Source organism: Phoenix dactylifera, chromosome 6 (assembly GCF_051530095.1).
Source record: "Phoenix dactylifera cultivar Ajwa chromosome 6, Ajwa_hap1_PhDact_Kaust_v1.1, whole genome shotgun sequence".
Lineage (NCBI taxonomy): Eukaryota > Viridiplantae > Streptophyta > Magnoliopsida > Arecales > Arecaceae > Phoenix > Phoenix dactylifera.
This window is the reverse complement of record NC_143195.1, coordinates 12,241,980-12,258,118: the sequence shown is the minus strand read 5'-3', so window position 1 is coordinate 12,258,118 and position 16,139 is coordinate 12,241,980.

Below are 16,139 nucleotides of genomic sequence, written 5' to 3'. Positions count from 1 at the left end.
CTAGAATACCTATGACATGTAGCAATGTAGTTCAACATGAGTCTAGGGAGGTTTAGAGGAATCCCTAGTAGGATATGGTGCATGATAACTAAATCTCGCTCCGAAACAAAATCGAAGCGACCAGTTTTAGGAAACAAGACCCGGTTGACAATACTTAGAAGTAGTCTCATTTCGGCATTTAGGTCTTGGGAGTTGACTACATCAAGAGGGCCGCAGTCCTCTCTTCCTAGAAGCAAGTTTAGGGCTATTTCCCTTTGGGGATGTGAGGTCGGAGCCTCACCATCTTTAGGAATTTGCAGAACAGTGGATAGAATATCCTCATTAATTTCTACCAATGTCCCCAGGACATATGCAGTGTACCCTAAGTCTCCTAAGGCCATATTGCTAAATAGTTCTCTACCTAGGCCGGGGTAGGTCGAGGTATTGAGGGTACAAAGGTATTCCCACCCTTGGGCACGGAGTCTCTCTCCAATAGAGAACCCCTCACTATCTAGAAATGCAAAGTCTATGTACCTACCGGTCGTCACTGTGCGATTTGCACAGAAAATGGTCGTGGTTGGCGGAGCAACCGGAGGAGACGGCGCGGAAGGTTCTTCCCTCCGTTCCTCACCGTCGGCCGCTGCCCTAGGACGCCTCCCACCGGTCCTCCTAGCTCTTTTAGGTGCCATTGAATGGAAAACCTAGGGAAATGAGGAGGAAGAGGCTAGGGTTTGTGTTGGAGAGAAAATGGAGGCTAGGGTTTTTGTTTTTGTCGGGGATGAAAGGGATAGCTCGGGTCGGCTCGAGCTGTTTCGACCTATTTTAAAAACCCTCGTTCGGTCCCTGAGACGTCTCCGCGACTAAGGCGAGACGTCTCGCCGGGGGGGGGGCGTCTCTGCGATTTGCCAGAGACGTCTCCGGCACTGAAAAATTTCAGACTGATTTTTATCTTTTCTGTTGCCCAGATAGACAACCCAAGAGGGGGGGGGGGTGAATTGGGTTTTTAAATTAACTTAGCTAATTAAAACTTTGTGGATGATTAACTAAATACTATAGCCAGTTATTTAATTAAAGCTAAGTGCTGTGAGTAATGTGTGGGGAAGAAGATGAGAGACAATGCACTACAAACACAAAGTTTTATAGTGGTTCGGAGCTAACCCTTGCTCCTACGTCCACTCCCCAAGTCTCACTTGGGAATTTCACTATAACCCCCTTGGATTACAGCCGGTTGTTTTGCAAGCTCACAACCGAACTTGTTGTTTTACGAGCTCACAACGAACTCGGTCGGTTTTTCCAGGCTCACCGACTAGAACCAACCCCGATTGTTTTTCCGGGCTCACAATCAAACCCTTACACTCGTTGGTTTTAAATCGGCTCACCAACCAACCTTAATCCCCTTGATTCAATCCCCCGATTGAATCAAGTAAATACACGAGATAGAAGAAAACAGAAAATAGCTTCTCAAAAAGCAGATTTAAAACAATATAATCGTAAAGGAGTTAGAAGCCCTCAAACGCTTTTAAGATGGTGAAGAGGTGTGGCTTCTGGAACTCCGGTCTCCTCTTGAAAGAGTGATCGACTTGAAAGCAGGAGGAGGAAGCTTTGAATGCTGGGAAGATGTTGGTGGAGCAGTAAATGCAGATCTTCCCTTTTTCTCGTTGAAGAGCACTTAGAGAGCTTGAAGACTTGAATGCTAGGAGTGGAATGTGTGTTCTCTACCTTGCTACAGTCTTCTGTGGCTATTTAAGCCAACCCCCACGGAAACTAGCCGTTACTCTGCTTTTTCTGGCCGTTCTGCACACTCTGCGCAGCCTGACAATGTGACCGTTGGTGGGTTGGAGTCGACTCGCGCGATCAGGAGTCGACTCGGCTGTTGCAGGAGTCGACTCGAGCTTTTCCGGAGTCGACTCGGCAACTGTTCCCAGTTTGAATTAAAGTTGCCGTCTTGACTGGGAGTCGACTCGTCTTGACCCGGAGTCGACTCGCCAACTTCTGGTGCTGACCTGGCAATTTTGGAGTCGGCTCATCCTCTGTAGTCCGTGGATCCAAATTTGAATTTTGTCCACTCGAGTCGACTCGACTGTCCTGGGAGTCGACTCGAATCTCAGAGCCCGAACTCCCGATTCTCTGTCTTTTGGCTCATCCAGTCTTGGAGTCGACTCGAACTTCCTTGGAGTCGACTCGGCTCTCAGTTTCCGAAAGTTGGTCTTCTGCCTTTTGACGTGAAGCTTGTCTTGGAGTCGACTCGAGCTGTCTGGGAGTCGACTCGAATCTCAGAGGCAGTAACATGGTCTTCTGTCTGTCGATGGTCGCACAGTCTCGGAGTCGACTCGCGTACTGCGGGAGTCGACTCGAATCTTAGAGTCCATAAAACGCTCTCTGACTTTTTCTTTGTGTACCGCTGGGAGTCGACTCGCGTTCCACTGGAGTCGACTCGAATCTCAGAGTCCATAAAACGCTCTCTGACTTTTTCTGTGTGTACCGCTGGGAGTCGACTCGCGTTCCACTGGAGTCGACTCGAATCTCAGACCTGAAAAACTGCTCTTCTGTCCTTCTGTCTGTTTTCAGTCAGAGTCGACTCGTACTGATCAGGAGTCGACTCGAGCTCGTGCCAGTGACCTTGATACGCTTGGAGTCGACTCGTGAAACTCGGGAGTCGACTCGTATCTCAGACATTGGTTCATGCAGACTTCTTAACTTATCCAAAATGCTATGAACCAAGTCTAGAGACACTTGGACAGGATTTTCACTGAAACACTCAATTGAATTCATTAGTAATCACAAGATATACTCCAATGCTTTGAGCTCATCAAAATCAAACGGGGTTTTAATCGATCACTCCACAATCTCCCTCTTTTTGATGATGACAAAACTTTGAGTATATGTAAAATGAGTTGCTCAGTAAATAATGAAATAAACTCCATAAATGAATTCAAATGTCTGATAATTTAATTTATCCAAGTTTGAAAGGAGTGAAACATTAAATTTCGGAGTTAAAGTTCCCCCTTTCATTTGGAATTATATAAGCCTTCATATTCTGCAATCAATTGTTTGGCTTATATGACATTAATGATTTAGCTTGATTAAAATTCAGATTCTCCCCCTCAACATATGCATTCAACTATGTTTTGATTTTCTGAATTTCCTTTTAATGCTTTGAAATTTTTGAACTAAAATTTTTGTTTTTAGAGGGAAAATCTGTCAATTTGTTCTTGAGTAGGATTCAGCTAATCTCCGAATATCCCTTGAATAGATTCTGGAGATTACTCCATTAGGAGCCCCAAAAGAGAGATAATGAGCCTCGAGGTACCGAATCCACTTAGAACAAATTTATGTGTGTTTTTAAGAGTTTATCGTTTTATTTATTTTCATTGATTTCTTTTACATATTTTTTAATATTTCTCCCCTTTTACATATTTTATACTTACACATTTCTCCCCCTTTTTGTCATCATACCAAAAAGGAGGTAATCACACACAATCAATGGCACAAATGGCACAGTCAATCATCAAATGGCACAGAAATGAAGATAAGATGTCTACTCATTGTATTGATATGAAGGTGAATACATTTGAGCATACAATAGGTAAAGCAAGAACAATACAAAAGAAGACAAAACACAACTCAAAATCATCTATGACCTCCTCGAGGATGTGGCTCCCCCTCTCGAGGATACATCTCCTCCTCTGGAGGATGTGGCTCCCCCTCTCGAGGATACATCTCCTCCTCTGGAGGATGTAGCTCCTCCTCTCGAGGATGTGACTCCTCCTCTCAATCGGCTCTGCTCCATGAGGAGGGCGACTGCCTCTGTAACATGGCCCAGCTGCGTGATAATAGACGTGGTAGCTCTGCTATGTGTAGTGGAGAGCTCAGTCACCGACGTCTGAAGCCCAGTCACCGAGGTCTGAAGTGCGTCCAGCTTGTCGATGAGCACATTCGACAAGCGCTCGGCCCCCTCGGTGGTGGTGTGCATGTCACGGCGGATGTCATCCCGCATCCTCCTCGTGGTGCTCGTGACCTCGCTCATGCTGTGGAACTGGGCCTGCACCAGGGTCCTAATGTTGTAGATCTCCTGCCGCACCTCAGCCGTCATGTCTGTCACGGCTGTCAAGGATGGGACCAATGCTGAGGATGGAGTGGGTGCAGGAGTGGGAGCTGGCACGGAACCTCGGAGCTCCCAGAGCAGCTCGTCCCTCAAATCTCGGACGATCTCCTGCCGCAGCTCCCGGAGCTGCTCTGGATCAATACGGACCTCCATAGATGGTGGAGCTGAGGAGGAAGGTCCGGCAGAGGTGGTAGGAGCAGGAGGAGTGGATGGAAGGTCTGGATAGTCTGGGAACTCTGGGTAGTCAGAATCTGGCTCAGGACTGGGTGATGGTCTGGTGGTCTGAGCGGTGAGAGTGGACTTCCTAACCCAGATCCCTTCTCTCTTCCGAAATCCCATCCTGTGCATGGTCCCCGTACCCAAGCGATCAGTCCATCGCAAGGCACGAGAGGGTTCCTTCTCAGGAATGGAAATTTCGTACTGCCTAAAGAGAAGAGTGAATATCATTCCGTATGGGAGGGAGAGCCTAGGTCTATCCAGGGGCTCACACATATACCTATAAATGAGCTTGGGGAAGTTGACCGGGGTGTCCTGAAGAATGTAAGACATAATAGCTAGGTCCCTCTCATTCACAAAATCAAATCTCCCTGTCTTAGGGAAGATGGACCTGGACAAAATGCTCAAAAGGATTCTCACTTCAATAGGAAGTGAGCTAGCAGATACCTCATCTAGGGGAGACTGAGGTGGATGCCCTAAGACGATCGTAAGGGCCTCAAATCTATCCTCAGGATGTGCAGGAGCCACCCCTACTAATGGAAGGTGGAGGATATGGGCAATGAGGTCCTCTGTGACACGCAATGGGACACCTAATACCGTGCCCTCAATACCTCCATCTCCCCGATGGACGGTACTGTAGAACTCTTGAACTAGGCCAGGATAGGTGGGAAGGTCCAAGGTGAGGCAGTACTCTAGACCCTGGGCTCTAAGCCTATCGCCTATGGTGAATCCTTCCCGGGAGAGATAGTCGAAAGTGACATACCTCCCGGAGGTGACGGCCTTCCCGGCCAACGGCCTAACATGAACCACCCTAGGCGGGGAACGATCCGGAGGAGGTTGCCTCGCGGGATCGTGCCGCGCCTTGGAGCGCCGCTCGGGACCGGCCACGGGACGGGACCTCTTTCTAACAACTCCCTTGCGAGGCATCTTGACCTAAACGAGATGAAAACCTAGAGAACGAAGAAGGATCGATAGAGGAAGCTCGGGACTGACCTGAAAAGACCTAGGAACGGACGGAAACTCAATGTCCGGCGAAGAATCGACGGAAAAAGGGCTTGGAGACGATCGAGGATGACCTAGGAGTCGGCTCTAGGGCTTTGTGAACAGTGGCGGCTTGAGAAAAAGTGTTTGCGAAACGACAAACCTAGGGTTAAAAAGTCGGATCCCGACTGCGAGTCGACTCCCCTGAGTCGCGAGTCGACTCGACCTCGAGTCGACTCCAGAAAATGCGCGAGTCGACTCCCCCTTAGGAGCCGGCTCTGAAACTTACTCGAGTCGTCTCTAACCTTGGCACGCACTTAAAAATCATGCTATAACCGTGCCAAATGAGGGAAAATCACCTAGTTGGGATCTGATTTGATGATCATTGAATAGAAACTCTATTTTAACCTCATTTTAACCATCAAAATTAATTAATCTAGTGGAAACTCCCACTAGGATGGGTCAATCACTCCTAATCCCCTCCTAAGTACACTGAACCTCTCTTCACTTAGGGGTTTTGTGAAAATATCTGCTAATTGATTATCAGTACAAACAAATTGGAGAGTCACATCACCATTCAATACATGATCTCTTATGAAGTGATGTCTTATCTCAATGTGTTTAGTTCTTGAGTGTTGAATTGGATTTTTAGTTAGGTTTATGGCACTTGTATTATCACAATTAATGGGGATTTTATCTTGTTTAATGCCATAATCTTCTAATTGTTGTTTAATCCACAAGATTTGAGCACAACAACTCCCGGCTGCAACATATTCAGCTTCTGCAGTGGATAATGCAACCGAGTTTTGTTTCTTGCTAAACCATGAGATTAGGTTTTCTCCTAGAAATTGACAAGACCCGCTGGTACTTTTTCTATCAAGCTTACATCCAGCGAAGTCTGAATCTGTGTACCCTATTAAGTTTAGGCTAGATTCTTTAGAGTACCACAACCCTATGTTCTTAGTTCCTATTAAGTATTTAAAGATTCTCTTAACTGCAGCTAGGTGTGATTCTTTAGGATTAGCCTGATATCTAGCACACATGCACACACTAAACATAATATCAGGCCTACTTGCAGTAAGATACAGTAAAGAACCTATCATACCTCTATAAAGTTTTTGATCTACAGATTTACCTGATTCATCTTGGTCTAACTTACATGATGAGCTCATGGGGGTGCTGATTGACTTGTTTCCCTCCATATCAAACTTCTTGAGCATCTCCTTGATATATTTGGCTTGATTGATGAAGATGCCTCCTTCAGATTGTTTGATTTGAAGCCCGAGGAAGTAGTTCAGCTCTCCCATCATGCTCATCTCAAACTCACTCTGCATCAAATCAGCAAATTCCTCGCAGAGGCGATTGTTAGTAGCACCGAAAATGATATCATCAACATAAATCTGTACTAATAACATATCCTTATTTTTCTTTTTCAGAAATAATATTGTATCTATATTTCCCCTAGAGAATTCATGTTCTAATAGAATTTTACTAAGTCTCTCATACCATGCTCTAGGTGCTTGTTTTAGTCCATAAAGTGCTTTGTTCAGTTTATACACATGATTGGGGTATTGATGATTTTCAAAACCAGGAGGTTGTTCCACATATACCTCCTCATTAATAAACCCATTTAGAAAAGCACTTTTTACATCCATTTGATATAGCTTGAAGTCCTTAGAGCATGCATATGCTAATAATAGTCTAATAGCCTCAAGTCTAGCTACGGGAGCAAAGGTTTCATCAAAGTCTATACCTTCTTCTTGATTATAACCCTTTGCTACTAGTCTAGCCTTATTCCTTATAACAATTCCATTTTCATCTAGCTTATTTTTATATATCCATTTTGTACCTATAATTGGATATTCAGAAGGTCTCTCTACTAGATCCCACACTTTGTTTCTAGTAAATTGGTTTAGTTCTTCTTGCATTGCATTTATCCAATTTACATCATTTTCGGCTTCTTCTATATGTTTGGGCTCAAAGTGTGAAACAAAAGCTAGATGGTTATTCAAATTTCTAAGGGATGCTCTAGTCCTAACGGGTTGGGATGGATCATCTAGAATTAGTTCCTTAGGATGCCCATGAGCATACCTCCAAGCTTTAGTTAGCCCATGATCCACTATAGGCTCTTGGTTTGATGATTCTCCTTCAATCAACTTTTGATTATCATCTTGTAATCCCATCTCATCTATCTTTTCTTCAAGTATTTCAATATCATCATCAAAATTAACCTTCTTACTAGATGAGATGTCACTAGAGTCATCAAAAACAACATGTATAGATTCTTCTATAACTAGGGTTCTTTTATTAAAGATTCTATAGGCTTTACTAGTTGTAGAATAACCTAGGAATATTCCTTCATCAGATTTTGGATCAAATTTCTCTAGATTATCTTTCCCATTATTATGTACAAAACACCTACATCCGAAAACATGAAAATAGTTAACCTTTGGTTTTCTGTTTTTCCACAGTTCATATGGTGTTTTCTTTATGATGGGTCTTAATAGAACTCTATTTAATACATGGCAAGAAGTATTAATGGCTTCTCCCCAAAAGTACTTAGGGAGGTTACTTTCACATAACATCGTTCTAGCCATTTCCTCTAGGGTTCTATTTTTCCTTTCCACAACTCCATTTTGTTGTGGTGTCCTAGGTGCTGAGAAATTATGGGTTATCCCCTTTTTACTACAAAATTCATCAAATAATTGATTTTCGAATTCGGTACCATGGTCACTTCTAATAGCTATAACTGAGGACTCTCTAGCATTTGTTACTTCCTTATGGAACTTCTTAAACATAGAAAATGCTTGATCCTTATGCGCTAGAAACATGACCCATGTGTACCTAGAGTAATCATCTACTATAACTAGACCATATTTATTTCCACCTAGGCTTGTTGTTCTAGTTGGACCAAATAGGTCCATGTGTAGTAATTCTAGAGGCCTAGAAGTAGAGACACATTTTATGGATTTAAAAGAGTTTCTAGATTGTTTGCCAAATTGACATGCTTCACATATTTTGTTCTTTTCAAATTTTAATTTTGGCAAACCTATCACGGAGTCTCTTTTAACTAGTTTAGTTATTGTGTCCATGCTTGCATGACCTAACTTACGGTGCCATAACCAACTAGCATCATTTTCTTTAGTTTCATTAACAACTAAACATTGGTTATGTTTTGTAAGGTCTTCTAGATCTACCACATATACATTTCCACGTCTCATCCCTTTAAAAACTAAACTATTATCATTAGGATTTGTTATAATACATAGTGATGGTTTAAACATAACATCATATCCTTTATCACATAATTGACTAATGCTTAACAAGTTATGCTTAAGACCATCAACATATCTAACATTATCTATAAAGGTAGAAGGGGTGATTTGAACTTTACCAATACCAATGATGTGACCTTGGTTGTTGTCTCCAAAAGTCACAGCACCTCCCTTCTTAGCTTCAAGGGTGAAAAATTGATCTTTATCACCCGTCATGTGCCTTGAACAGCCACTATCCAAATACCAGCAGTTTTTGTTGACCTTGGCTGCAAGACACTCCTACACAAGCAAATCATGTCATCTTAGGTACCCAAGTTTTCTTGGGTCCTTCATGGTTAGTCAAGTTGGTTCCTTTTGGAACCCATACCCTTTTATTTTTTCTTTTAGTTTTACTTTTCCTAAAATTACATGCATTTGCTTTATGTCCTACTATTCCACAACAAAAGCAAGTTATTTTCTTAATTTTAGTTTCCCCAGCTTTAACAAAGAAGTTACTAAGAAGTTTTTGCTTATTCCTTGGTTTATACCCTAAACCCGCTTTATTAAATACGGCTCGTTGATTATTAAGTATCATGTTTAACTTTTCAGAACTATATGTGAATTTTTCAACTAAGGGTTTGTATTTGTTTAGTTCTTTAGTTAATGTCTGATTTTCGGTTTTTAGATCATTTAGCTCTTTAGTTAGATCCTTGTTTAAGACTTGTTTATGGTTTTTGAGATCTGAAAATTCCTTTGTTAGTTTCTCAATATCTTTCGTTAAGGTGTTAGTCTTCTTAATTAGGAGTTGGTTGCTTGTCTTAAGTTCTAGATTTTCTTTGGTGAGATTATCTTTATCCTTAATTAATGAATCATGCTTATGAATATAACTTTGGTTAGTTACTTTTAGTTCTCTGTTTTTAACATTTATATTCTTATACTCAATCATTAATTCATTGAACGCATCATAAAGTTCATCAAATGTAAAATCAAAATGCGTATCGGAAATTACCTCATTTTCGTTGGCCATGAAACAGAAATTGGCCTTCTCTTCTTGTTCTTCATCCGATGATGAAGATGATGCGTCGGAGTCCGATAGGGTGGTGACAAGTGCCTTCTTCTTCTTGTACTTACTCCCCTTCTTCAGTAAGGGGCACTCTGCTCTTATGTGTCCCGGCTTCTTGCACTCGTAACACCCAATCCCCTCATTTTCCCTTTCCTTACCTTTGTCTCTGCGGTAGGAATTTGAGGGACCTCTCCTTTGATGATACGTCTTCTTGTGGTTGATAAACTTCTTGAACTTGCGCACAAGAAGTGCCTCACCACCATCTTCCTCATCTTCTTCCTCTTCACTGCTGCTGCTGCAAGACAGGTCCTTGTTAGAAGAAGTAGATTTTAAAGCTATTACCTTTTTCTTATGGGAGGACTCTTCCTCGTTGTGTTGTTTCATGGTAAGCTCACCTTGGCTTCCCACGACCTTGGTAGACACCGAAGGATTTTCCTGACAAGTTCACTGTTAGTATAGTTCTTGCCAAGGCTTTTTAGGCCATTGACAATATCAGTAAACCTAGTGAACATGCTTGTGATTGTTTCATTTGAATCCATTTTAAATAGTTCATATTTATGAACCAAGATGTTTATTTTGGATTCCTTGACTTGATTCGTGCCCTCATGGGTCACTTCAAGTCTGTCCCAAATTTCTTTTGCAGAATTACAAGTTGAAACTCTATTGAATTCATTACGGTCTAAGGCACAATAAAACACATTCATTGCTTTAGAGTTTAGTTGTGCCTTCCTCATGTCATGTTCATCCCAATCCGTTTCTAGTTTGGGTACCTTAACACCCTCTACATATGTGGATGGGATGTATGGGCCATTCACTACAATGGTCCACATCTCATAGTCTTGGGCTTGGATGAATATTCTCATCCTAGCCTTCCAGTATGAGTAGTCGGATCCATTGAAGAAAGGAGGTCTTTGGGTGGACTGACCCTCAATGTGAGAAGATCCAAATGGGGTTGTCATTTTGATCTTTTAACTCTTGAGTGGAAGAGTTTTTGGCTCTGATACCACTTGTTGCCCAGATAGACAACCCAAGAGGGGGGGGGGGGTGAATTGGGTTTTTAAATTAACTTAGCTAATTAAAACTTTGTGGATGATTAACTAAATACTATAGCCAGTTATTTAATTAAAGCTAAGTGCTGTGAGTAATGTGTGGGGAAGAAGATGAGAGACAATGCACTACAAACACAAAGTTTTATAGTGGTTCGGAGCTAACCCTTGCTCCTACGTCCACTCCCCAAGTCTCACTTGGGAATTTCACTATAACTCCCTTGGATTACAGCCGGTTGTTTTGCAAGCTCACAACCGAACTTGTTGTTTTACGAGCTCACAACGAACTCGGTCGGTTTTCCCAGGCTCACCGACTAGAACCAACCCCGATTGTTTTCCCGGGCTCACAATCAAACCCTTACACTCGTTGGTTTTAAACTGGCTCACCAACCAACCTTAATCCCCTTGATTCAATCCCCCGATTGAATCAAGTAAATACACGAGATAGAAGAAAACAGAAAATAGCTTCTCAAAAAGCAGATTTAAAACAATATAATCGTAAAGGAGTTAGAAGCCCTCAAACGCTTTTAAGATGGTGAAGAGGTGTGGCTTCTGGAACTCCGGTCTCCTCTTGAAAGAGTGATCGACTTGAAAGCAGGAGGAGGAAGCTTTGAATGCTGGGAAGATGTTGGTGGAGCAGTAAATGCAGATCTTCCCTTTTTCTCGTTGAAGAGCACTTAGAGAGCTTGAAGACTTGAATGCTAGGAGTGGAATGTGTGTTCTCTACCTTGCTACAGTCTTCTGTGGCTATTTAAGCCAACCCCCACGGAAACTAGCCGTTACTCTGCTTTTTCTGGCCGTTCTGCACACTCTGCGCAGCCTGACAATGTGACCGTTGGTGGGTTGGAGTCGACTCGCGCGATCAGGAGTCGACTCGGCTGTAGCAGGAGTCGACTCGAGCTTTTCCGGAGTCGACTCGGCAACTATTCCCAGTTTGAATTAAAGTTGCCGTCTTGACTGGGAGTCGACTCGTCTTGACCCGGAGTCGACTCGCCAACTTCTGGCGCTGACCTGGCAATTTTGGAGTCGGCTCATCCTCTGTAGTCCGTGGATCCAAATTTGAATTTTGTCCACTCGAGTCGACTCGACTGTCCTGGGAGTCGACTCGAATCTCAGAGCCCGAACTCCCGATTCTCTGTCTTTTGGCTCATCCAGTCTTGGAGTCGACTCGAACTTCCTTGGAGTCGACTCGGCTCTCAGTTTCCGAAAGTTGGTCTTCTGCCTTTTGACGTGAAGCTTGTCTTGGAGTCGACTCGAGCTGTCTGGGAGTCGACTCGAATCTCAGAGGCAGTAACATGGTCTTCTGTCTGTCGATGGTCGCACAGTCTCGGAGTCGACTCGCGTACTGCGGGAGTCGACTCGAATCTCAGAGTCCATAAAACGCTCTCTGACTTTTTCTTTGTGTACCGCTGGGAGTCGACTCGCGTTCCACTGGAGTCGACTCGAATCTCAGAGTCCATAAAACGCTCTCTGACTTTTTCTGTGTGTACCGCTGGGAGTCGACTCGCGTTCCACTGGAGTCGACTCGAATCTCAGACCTGAAAAACTGCTCTTCTGTCCTTCTGTCTGTTTTCAGTCAGAGTCGACTCGTACTGATCAGGAGTCGACTCGAGCTCGTGCCAGTGACCTTGATACGCTTGGAGTCGACTCGTGAAACTCGGGAGTCGACTCGTATCTCAGACATTGGTTCATGCAGACTTCTTAACTTATCCAAAATGCTATGAACCAAGTCTAGAGACACTTGGACAGGATTTTCACTGAAACACTCAATTGAATTCATTAGTAATCACAAGATATACTCCAATGCTTTGAGCTCATCAAAATCAAACGGGGTTTTAATCGATCACTCTACATTTTCCCAATTTGTTTCATTTAATCACACTAATTATGATTTCTTTAGGTGAATACAGAATGAGTTTGTTTGTGATCCTCCCCTTAATAATACATCCTATAGAGGTTTGATAATGATTTTTGAATTATTAATGTTGAAATGAGGAATGTTTGACCAAGTTTCGAATACCTATGAAATAGGCTCTGAAAATATTTCTATGAAGAGTCCAAGGGAGGGTAACCATCCTCCGGAAAGTCAAACAGTTCGTCATTTAGCTTAGATGGATTCATGCTTTCACTTATGTTGACCTTGAGGTGGATTACTAGTTTTTTGAGTAGCAAGGCATTGCAATACAAGTTGAATTTATTTGCTAGGGTCATACAAGCTCAAAGCATTTCTTAAGAAGTTGAACCTATCTTTACAAAGGGGCTTTGTAAAGATATCGGCCAATTGATTTTCAGTACATACATATTCAATCATCACATCATTTTTCAGCACATGATCCCTAATAAAATGATGTCTAATCTCTATATGCTTTGATTTAGAGTGTTGGACAGGATTTTTTGTTAAATTAATTGCACTTGTATTATCACATTTAATTGGTCTGTTGTCCATTTTGATGCCGAAGTCTTCAAGTTGTTGCTTAATCCAAAGAACTTGGGCACAACAGCTTCCAGCTGCAATGTACTCAGCCTCAGCTGTGGACAAGGCAACTGAATTCTGTTTCTTGCTAAACCAAGAAACCAAATTAGCACCCAAGAATTGACATGTGCCACTTGTGCTTTTTCTGTCGAGTTTGCACCCGGCAAAATCAGCATCGGAATAAGCAATTAAATTTATGTCAGATTGTTTAGAATACCATAAGCCTACATTAGATGTCCCTACTAGATATCTAAAAATTCTTTTAACAGCTTGCAAGTGTGATTCCTTAGGACATGCTTGGTATCTAGCACACATACAAACACTGAATAATATATCTGGTCTACTAGCAGTAAGGTAAAGTAAAGAGCCTATTATACCTCTGTACAATTTACAGTCTATACTTTTATCTTTTTCATCTTTGTCAAGCTTGCAACTTGAGCCCATGGGTGTGCTGATTTCCTTTGCATCCTTCATCTTGAATTTTTCCAACATTTTCTTGATATATTTGGATTGACTGATGAAGATGCCTTCCTCTGATTGTTTTATTTGTAGCCCAAGGAAGAAGTTGAGCTCACCCATCATGCTCATTTCAAATTCTCCCTGCATAAGCTTGGCAAACTCTTGACAAAGACTATCATTAGTAGCACCAAAAATTATATCATCCACATAAATTTGTACAAGCAATAAGTCATTTCCTTTTCTTTTAATGAAGAGGGTTTTGTCTACATTTCTTCTCTTAAATTTATTTTCAATTAGGAAATTACTTAATCTTTCATACCATGCCTTAGGGGCTTGCTTAAGTCCATACAATGCTTTATGCAATTTATACACATAATCTGGATGTAAGTGATTTTCAAAACCTGGAGGTTGTCCTACATAAACTTCCTCCATTATATAACCATTTAAAAAGGCACTTTTTACATCCATTTGATAGAGTTTAAAATCCATGAAGCATGCATATGCCAAAAGTAGTCTAATAGCTTCTAATCTAGCAACAGGAGCAAAAGTTTCATCAAAGTCTATTCCTTCCTCCTGATTATAACCTTTGGCAACTAGTCTAGCTTAGTTTCTTATGACTATTCCATCTTCATCTAGTTTATTTCTATACACCCACTTGGTGCCTATGATTGAAACATTAGGGGGTCTTTTCATTAGGGTCCAAACTTCATTTCTTTTAAATTGGTTTAATTCCTCTTGCATAGCATTCATCCAATTATCATCTTTTTCAGCTTCTTCTAGTGATTTAGGCTCGATTTGTGAAACGAATGCAAGATGATTACTAGTGTATCTTAAAGAGGATCTAGTTCTTATTCCTTGTGAAGGATCACCAAGGATTAGATCCTTTGGATGACCATGTGCATACCTCCATTCCTTAGGAAGATCTTGATTTCTTGATGGAGGTTGATCTTCTTCATCTTGCTGAATTGTATCTTCTTTGATCTCATCCTCATGTTGTTTGTCTTGTATGGAGAATTTCTTCATTCGGTCTTCAAGTATACCTGCATCACCATCTTCTTCTTTTCTAGAAGAATCTCCATTAGCTTCATCAAAAACAACATGAATGGATTCTTCAACAACGAGAGTTCTCTTGTTGAAGACCCTGTATGCTCTACTAGATGAGGAATAACCTAAGAAGATCCCCTCATCTGATTTAGCACTAAATTTACTTAGATTGTCCTTTCTATTGTTTAAAATAAAGCATCGACAACCGAAAACATGAAAATAGCTTATATTTGGTTTCTTACTTTTTATCAACTCATAAGGTGTCTTCTTTAAGATGGATCTAACTAAAGCACGATTTAAAATATGACATGAAGTATTTATTGCTTCAGCCCAAAAATACTTTGGTAGATCCGATTCGCACAACATGGTACGAGCCATATCTGCTAGTGTGCGATTCTTCCTTTCTACCACCGCATTTTGTTGGGGTGTCCTAGGTGCCGAGAAATTGTGATTGATACCATTTTCTTCACAAAATTTTTCAAAATACTGATTTTCAAACTCGGTACCATGATCACTCCTAATTGGTTTTAGTTTAAGATTGAGTTCATTCGAAACCCTATTATGAAACTTGATAAAAGCGGGAAAGGACTCATCTTTGTGTGCAAGAAATGAAACCCATGTAAAACGTGAAAAATCATCAACAATTACAAGACCAAATTTCTTACCCCCTAGACTAGCAGTTCTAGTGGGTCCAAACAAATCCATGTGAATTAGTTCTAAGGGTTTTGATGTTGAGACTATGTTCTTAGACTTGAAAGAACTTCTTGTTTGTTTCCCTAATTGACATGCAGCACAAATTTTATTCTTTTCAAAGTCTATTTTTGGTAGTCCTTTGACTAGATCCTTTGTAATTAATTTAGAGATTAAATCCATGCTAGCATGCCCTAACCTACGATGCCATAACCAACTAGTCTCATTAACTTTGGGATCCATGGCTACAAGACATTGGCCATCCTTCATGGTGAGATCATCAAGATCTACCTTGTAAACATTTCCATGCCTATGTCCTGTGAGTATGATCATTATCAATTGGACTACTAATTATGCATAGTGATGATTCAAATGACACTTTAAAGCCCTTGTCACAAAATTTTAATAAATTATGTTTTAGTCCATTAACTAACAATACATTATCAATAAATGAGGAGGGTGATATGGAGATTTTACCAACACCAATGATTTGACCTTTAACATTGTCTCCGAATGTGACTACTCCTCCTTCTTTTGATTTCAAGGTGACGAAGAGACTCTTGTCACCGGTCATATGCCTTGAGCAACCACTATCAAGATACCTTTTAGCTTTTACAAATGTACTCTTGTTGGTTTGGATCTTTCTTTGAATACAAGAGTAGGCTTTATGTCCATTCTTTCCACAATGAAAGCATGTAGGTTTTTCAGTTTTTACATCTTTTGCTTTTACAAAGAAATTCTTTAGATACTTTTGTTGTTTGTTAGTTTTATATCCTAATCCGGCTTTATTGAAAACAGCTCTTTGATTTGAAAGAATAAGATTTAATTT